Genomic DNA, 6,710 nt, shown 5'->3' with positions numbered 1-6,710 from the left:
AGAAGACATGTTTCTGTCGTTTGCAGCCACCCTGTTTGTGGTAACCTGTTACAATAGCCCTGGGAAACAAATATGCCTATGCCATGCTGTCAATTAGTTATCACCGTTTTAATATGCCACTTTCAACATGGAAAAACTGAGGTTCCGGGGGTATAACTCACATGTCTAAGTGGCTGGTGAAGAGTAACACCTGGATGGAAGTCCAGCTCTGTGTTAGCTCAAAATCCTTCCCTTGAGCATTCTTTTAGACCACCTTCCTCAGAGACGGTGAGTGCGTGTCCTCTGTGTAGAGGGAGGATGGAGGCAAACGCTGAAGCAGTTGTTGTCATGGAGATTTCCTCCTTGAGTTCTGCTTTCGGGCCCAGATGTCAAAGGGCATGGTCAGAGGAGATCATGACGAAACTTGGCCAACGAGGCCTCCCCCTGGGCACGCTGAGCAAGAACTGGGGAAATCAGTGGGTAGGCGGTGATTGGAGGGTCTGCAGTTTCACAGGTGGGGGCCTTGAGCCAGCAACACGTGCGCATTTAGGTTACTGTAACCTTAGGACAGGGAGGCCGAGAGGTCTGGGGAGTCTTGGCATTATTTTTATTTTTGTTTTTAAGATTTTATTGGGGAAGGGGAACAGGACTTTTTTTTTTTTTTTAATTGGGGAACAGTGTGTACTTCCAGGATATTTTTCTAAGTCAAGTTCTTGTCCTTTTGATCTTAGTTGTGGAGGGTGCCGTTCAGCTTCAAGTTGTTGTCCTTTCAGTCTTAGTTGTGGAGGGCGCAGCTCAGCTCCAGGTCCAGTTGCCGTTGCTAGTTGCAGGGGGCACAGCCCACCGTCCCTTGCGGGAATCGAACCGGCAGCCTTGTGGTTGAGAGCCCCCTGGCCCATGTGGGAATCGAACCGGCAGCCTTTGGAGTTAGGAGCATGGAGCTGAGCAAGAATGAACAAAGGGGATTGAATGGTTAAAGGAAGAGTTTCGATTAGTTAGAAGGAAAGCCTTCCTCAAAGTTGATGTGAGTAAATGGAAAATCATATTTCTATGTGGAAAGGTGGGGCCCCAGACCCCAAAGTATAGGCTCTGTGCATCCATGAAATGAGTTCTAGGTGCCTTGTATGGTGTGTACTGCTAAGAATCTTTCCAAATAAGAGACATAGCATACATAGTTTTTGAGATTTTTGTAATTTGGCAGAGGAAATAAAAAAATGACGTATGCAACTGTTGGGAGAAAAATTGTACAAGGGGACATAACCAAGGACAGAATGATGTGTTTCGAACTCTAGCTTCTAAGGAAGACGAGAGAAGGTGGTGAGAAGCTATACACATTTGTTGCAAAGAAGGGACAAATCTGATTCACTGAAACCTTAGTTATCGAATAGACACCGCACGTTGTTATCTCCCCTTCCACTGCCCACGGCAGACAGCACTAATCTATCACACTGCTGTCTCCTTCAGAGTGCTGTCAGGGCCTTGTTTCCAAAGACATGGAACTCGGCCGGCACTGCCAGAGGTGAAATCTCCGGACTCTCCTCCCCTTAGGTGATGAGGCTGTGTTTTAGAGATATGCAGGGAAGTGTGGAAGCACTGGAAATTAGCCACAGACACACTTGTATTTCAATGCCTCTCTCCGTGCCTCTAACATCAGGATACGGAGCAGGCCTCCTGGAGAGCTGGACCTCCACTCCATTTCTATTCTGGACCCAGCAATAGTTCTAGTAACCTCCATTTCATCTGCATCTCCCATCCCCATTCAGAGACAGAGAGAGAGAAAGAGAGAGAGAATATGAATCCAATTGAGATAATTGGTCACCAGCCAATACGGTGTGTCTTTATAGGACAGAGACTGTCTCCAAGACAAGTTGTGGATGGCTGAGTTGTGTTATAAACAGCCTTTTCTTGATTGCTTTTAGCTTTAATGATAGTTCTTTAATCCAAGGGTCAGCAATCTCTCTGTAAAGGGCCAGAGAGTAAATATTTTAGGCTTTGCGGGCCATGCAATCTCTATCAAAAAGATTCAACTCCAACACTGGAGTGTATAAGCATTCACAGGCAACACATAAACAAATGAGGGCCGCTGTGTTTCAATAGAGTTGTATTTACAAAAACAGGTACCTGTAGCTGAGTTTCCAACCCCAGCTTTCACCAATCAGTCATGGCCAGGGTAGCAGGCTCATAGTGCACGATGATGACGTCGCCATGCAGAAGGAACTGTGTCCTTCTCAGAAGAAAACTGTGTGCTTTGCAGATATCGAAGATTTCATGGACTCTCTGGGGTTGAGCTGCCGTCAGTAGCTGCAGTTATGCTTGCCATGTCCAAGTTCTGAAAGATATCTGGTGGTTTTCAGTGAACCAAATTGCAGTTATCGTTCACTTTTTTTCTGGAGTCTTTCTCCATGGCCATGTCCTTTTTTGTATATAAGAGGGATGGGAACTATGTGGCATGCTTCTGTCACTCCCCATGGCCTCAGCCGTGGCAGACATCACTAATCAATCACAATACTCTTACTCCCTGGCCCAGAACCCTTCTTAACACAAAGCAGTCACCACCAGTCACCCAGAGATGGTCCTCAAAATAAAACCCATTTGTTGTGATAGTCAGAGGAGAATAGAAACAGAGGAATGACAAACCATTTTGAAAAGAGACAAGTCCAAAATGGCACTCAAACTGTGATTCCCAGCTCCTCCATATTCCTGGGCTAACATCCTGCTTTAACAGATGTTAAAGGGCAGATGTTAAAGGGCAGAGTCAAAAAATTCTTGCCAAGTCGTTCAGCATTTTCCCTGTTTCAGCAGATGGTCTCATTCTTGAGGGCCCCTGGAAGCTGGGTTCCAGCTGCTTCCTGGGGGAGTCTTTGCTCAGTCTGGTGAATCTTTCCCGCTGAGCCAGGAGGAACATTTCAGCACAGACATTTGTGACCCTTCACAGAGCTCCAGTGTTTGAAGCCAGACCCGGCAATATATTCAATGCTCCCACACATCAGGCCTGGAGCCCGGGTGGGCAGCCCCCCGCTGACTTTTTCCTGCTGTTGGGATGCCCTCTGCTCCGGGACCACCAAGTGGAAATGTCACCTGGAGGAACCTTGCTCTTAATGTTTCCCCTTTGGTCGTCACCTTCCAACTTGTATTGCTAAGCGAAGGAGAAATCGGCTTTTAACACCATCCAGTTGCCCTCTGTAAGCGCCTTCTCCTGCATTTGATCTCATAAGGTGGGGAGAGGTCAGTTCTGGGCCTTGGAAGAGTGAAAGCCTTGTCAACAGGCAGTTCCAGCCGCGTGGGAACGGGGTAATCAGAGGCTTGGCTGGCGGGGTGGGAGGGTGGGGGGAGCCAGAGAACTCACCTGGAAAATATTTCAGGAGAAGCTGTCACGGGCATTCTGAGTGCCGACAAGATATGTTGGGGAAACCCACCGAATGCTTTTAGGAAGCAGTCATTTTCTCTCGCAGAATGTTGCTGGCTTTCTAGTTAGGGGCCCAGAGGGAGTTGGCTGGCATTGAAGAATGAGCCAGAAGAATTGGAGCAGCAATTGGGAAAGCGGGGCGGAGGGATCAGCATCTTTGTGACTAACACAAGGTTTTATCCCGTCCGCTCTCATTCTCACCTCCCTGGGTTCATCCATGCACGTAGCAAATGATTTGACACCCGAGTCCCCCATTTGCAAAACTGGTGCAATAGTTCAGAGCTCACAGGCTTGGATCGGCGCTCCTTGGGATTGAGCCCCAGGCCCACCACTTCCTAGCTGGGTGACTTTTGGCAGGTTCCTCAACCTCTCTGCACCTCGGTTTCTTCACCTGTAAAATGGTGAGAATACTAACACATACCTTATAAGGTTGTTATGAGGGTTAAAAACATTGGTCCTGGGAAAGGGGCTGTCAATGCTCCAGGAAGCCCAAGCCCTGCAGGAAAGAACACCTGCTTCTTGCCTCGCTTTCCCAGCCAAGACTTTCTGTAGAGGATGAGGTCATTTGGCCAAGTAAGAGACAATGGCTGTGGCCAGGGCGTGGGCGTGGGGACTGATTGGCTAATAGCTCGGGTGTATGTCCGTCCCTAGGGATCGTGGTGGGGGCCTGTGGACTCATTTCTCAGCTCCCGGAAGATAGGGATGCTGCAGAAGCCTGGCCATGTCGGAGACAGCAAGGGTCCAGGACACAGGCACAGAATCGCTGCCTGATAAAGGTAGCGATGGTAAGCATGAGTTACCACCACCCACCCCCGCCCCCAGCCCCAGAAGAGGGCCATGTAGATTTGCCACTCAGTCTCCCCCAAACATTCCCAAATGGGGTCATCTCTGCAGAGCGGCTGCCAACTGAGGAACAATGAGGTGGCACAAGGTAGTGACACAAGTGGAGGCTGATGGCCGGCATGTGCTTCCCTCGGCAGGTGTGGGGACATCAGGGCCAGCTGAAAGGGAAGCCTTTAATTGGCGAGGGAAGTCCCTCGGCTTAAACAGGATGCAGGCAGAAGGCCCCATCCAGGCTCCACTGTGGCCTTGGGACTGTGCTCACCGGGAGAGAAGGAAAGTGGAGCCAGGAAGTCAGGCCTTTCCTTCGGGCTGAGAAGCTGCCACTGGACTTTCCATTACAGGAGGGCGCCACTGGTTGTGGGAGAGTTTTCTGGAAAGACGGGTGTGCATTGAAACCTAGTTCAACAGCACCTGCCACTATTAATCTATCAGATTTTAAAAATTATCTGCATTAGTTTCCTGCGGCTGCTGGGAAAAATTACTACAAACTTGGTGACTTAAAACAGCACATATTTATTCTCTCCCAGTTTAAGAGGTCAGGAATCTGAAATCAGTATCGTTGGGTCAAAATCAAGGTGTCAGCAGGCCCTCCTCGATGAGATGCAAGGGAGAATCTGCTCCTTGCGTGTTCCAGCTTCCGGTGGCTGCCAAGTTTCCAGGGCTGGTGTCATCATCATTCGCAATCGTCAAAGCTCTCCACTCTATCTGTGTGTGTAAAATCTCCCTCTGGCCTCTTATAATTGCTGTGTTTAGAACCCACCTAGATAATCCAGGATAATCTATCTCCCCATTTCAAGATTCTCAATTTAATCACCTCTGTAAAGACCCGCCCCCTTTTTCCATATAAGGTAATATTACAGGGTCCAGGGATTTAACCTTGGAGGTCTTTGGAGGCGGGCATTTCACAGCCTACCATATTACCTATCTCTTGCTTTCAGGAAACAAATGCCGGGAAGGCAGGATTTTTGTCCTGTGTGTAGTTGTGGGCTCAGTACCTACCACAGTTTCTGGCACACAGCAGAGGCTCGAAGCATGTTTGGTGAATGACTGAATCAGTGAATGAATTGCTAAGCCATAGGGATAGGGGCTTGTTATTGAATGGAAGGCTGCATAGACTCATTTGTGAAGGGTTGTTTGCTAATCTGACTAATTGCCTTCAACTCACACTCTGAAACAGTGAGTTTTTCAGCATCATGGTTTCTAAGTGGCATTTTTCCTCCCTGTGCACTTGGGATGTCCTTCTTTTGAAAAGCAACCAAGAATCAGCAATGAGCCTTTTTGTTTCAACCAAGTGAAAATAAATACCCTTCATTAATGGCATGGTCCCTGTACTTTTTTGGACCTAAATTTCCTTGAAAGTGTCCAAGTGTAGCCAAATAGACTGAGACATAGCCCTGAGTCCTGGAGGTGGTGTTTAGAGCACAAACTACCTGAGTTCAAGCTCAGCTCTGTCACTTACCAGCTGTGTGATGTAAGGTTAAGTCCTTTTTCCTCTCTGAGCCTCAGTTTCCTCATCTGTAAAATGGGATTGATCACCATACTTACCTCATTAGGTTGTGGTGGAGATTTACTGGCTGGATAATATTTATTGAGTACCTACTATGTGCCAGGCACTGGGTACACAGTGTAAAGGAAACAGGCAGAGTCCCTGCGTGTCAGAAGCTTCCAGGCTCTCTGGGAGATCAGGAGTGTGAGGGCTTTAATGGACTGGGCATCAGTCGGTGCTGAATAAATGTTTGTGGCACTTTTACTATAAATAGAAACAGTCATCACCATTTTCCTTCTTCATTATTGGGCACAAATCTGCAGCTGTGATCGTTTTTTTCCTGCCTGTGACTTTAAAGAGAGTCCTTGCACCTTGGAACTGAGGGGTCAACCTGGGGTTCAGACAGAAAGCAGTCTTGTCCTCACTAGCCAGTATAGATGGGGGAAATTGCTTTGGCATTCGATTAGAGAAGGGGGGGAGGTACCAAGTGGACTTATGGATCAAAAGTGTGAGCCAACCTAAAATGGGTAATAATCTAGGAAGTCTTTCATTGCATGTGGTCTGAATTCTGGAATGTGTACCTGCAGGAGAGAAGTGGGCTGTGCACACCAGAGCAGGGCCAGTGTGTGGCTTCAGCTGTAAGGAAGAGTCAGGAACTTGGGGTAAGGAAATGAGAAGAACCTTAGGAGCAGAGTTCAGGCAAGAAACGTCCTTGCTCCATTTGTCTGGATGGTGCCAGCAGAACTGTTGGCACATGGCACCTACTTTTACTGTCACTTTTTTTATTTTCTGTCTCATGCCACCTTTCTAAATTAGGAGTTCCCTGAGAGGAAGGGCTGTGCCCATCTTGCTCATAGTAGGCGCTTATTAGGATTTGTTACAATTAAGAGAAAACTCAACTTTTACATGACTTAAACAGTGGTTTATTTTCCTTACATAAGATAAAGAAGTCCAGAGGAAGATGGATGTTGGAATTAGTTGAGCAGCTCCAGTATC

The sequence above is a fragment of the Rhinolophus hipposideros genome, assembly GCF_964194185.1.
Source record: "Rhinolophus hipposideros genome assembly, chromosome: 24".
Classification (NCBI taxonomy): Eukaryota; Metazoa; Chordata; class Mammalia; order Chiroptera; family Rhinolophidae; genus Rhinolophus; species Rhinolophus hipposideros.
Note: the sequence above shows the minus strand (reverse complement) of the source record.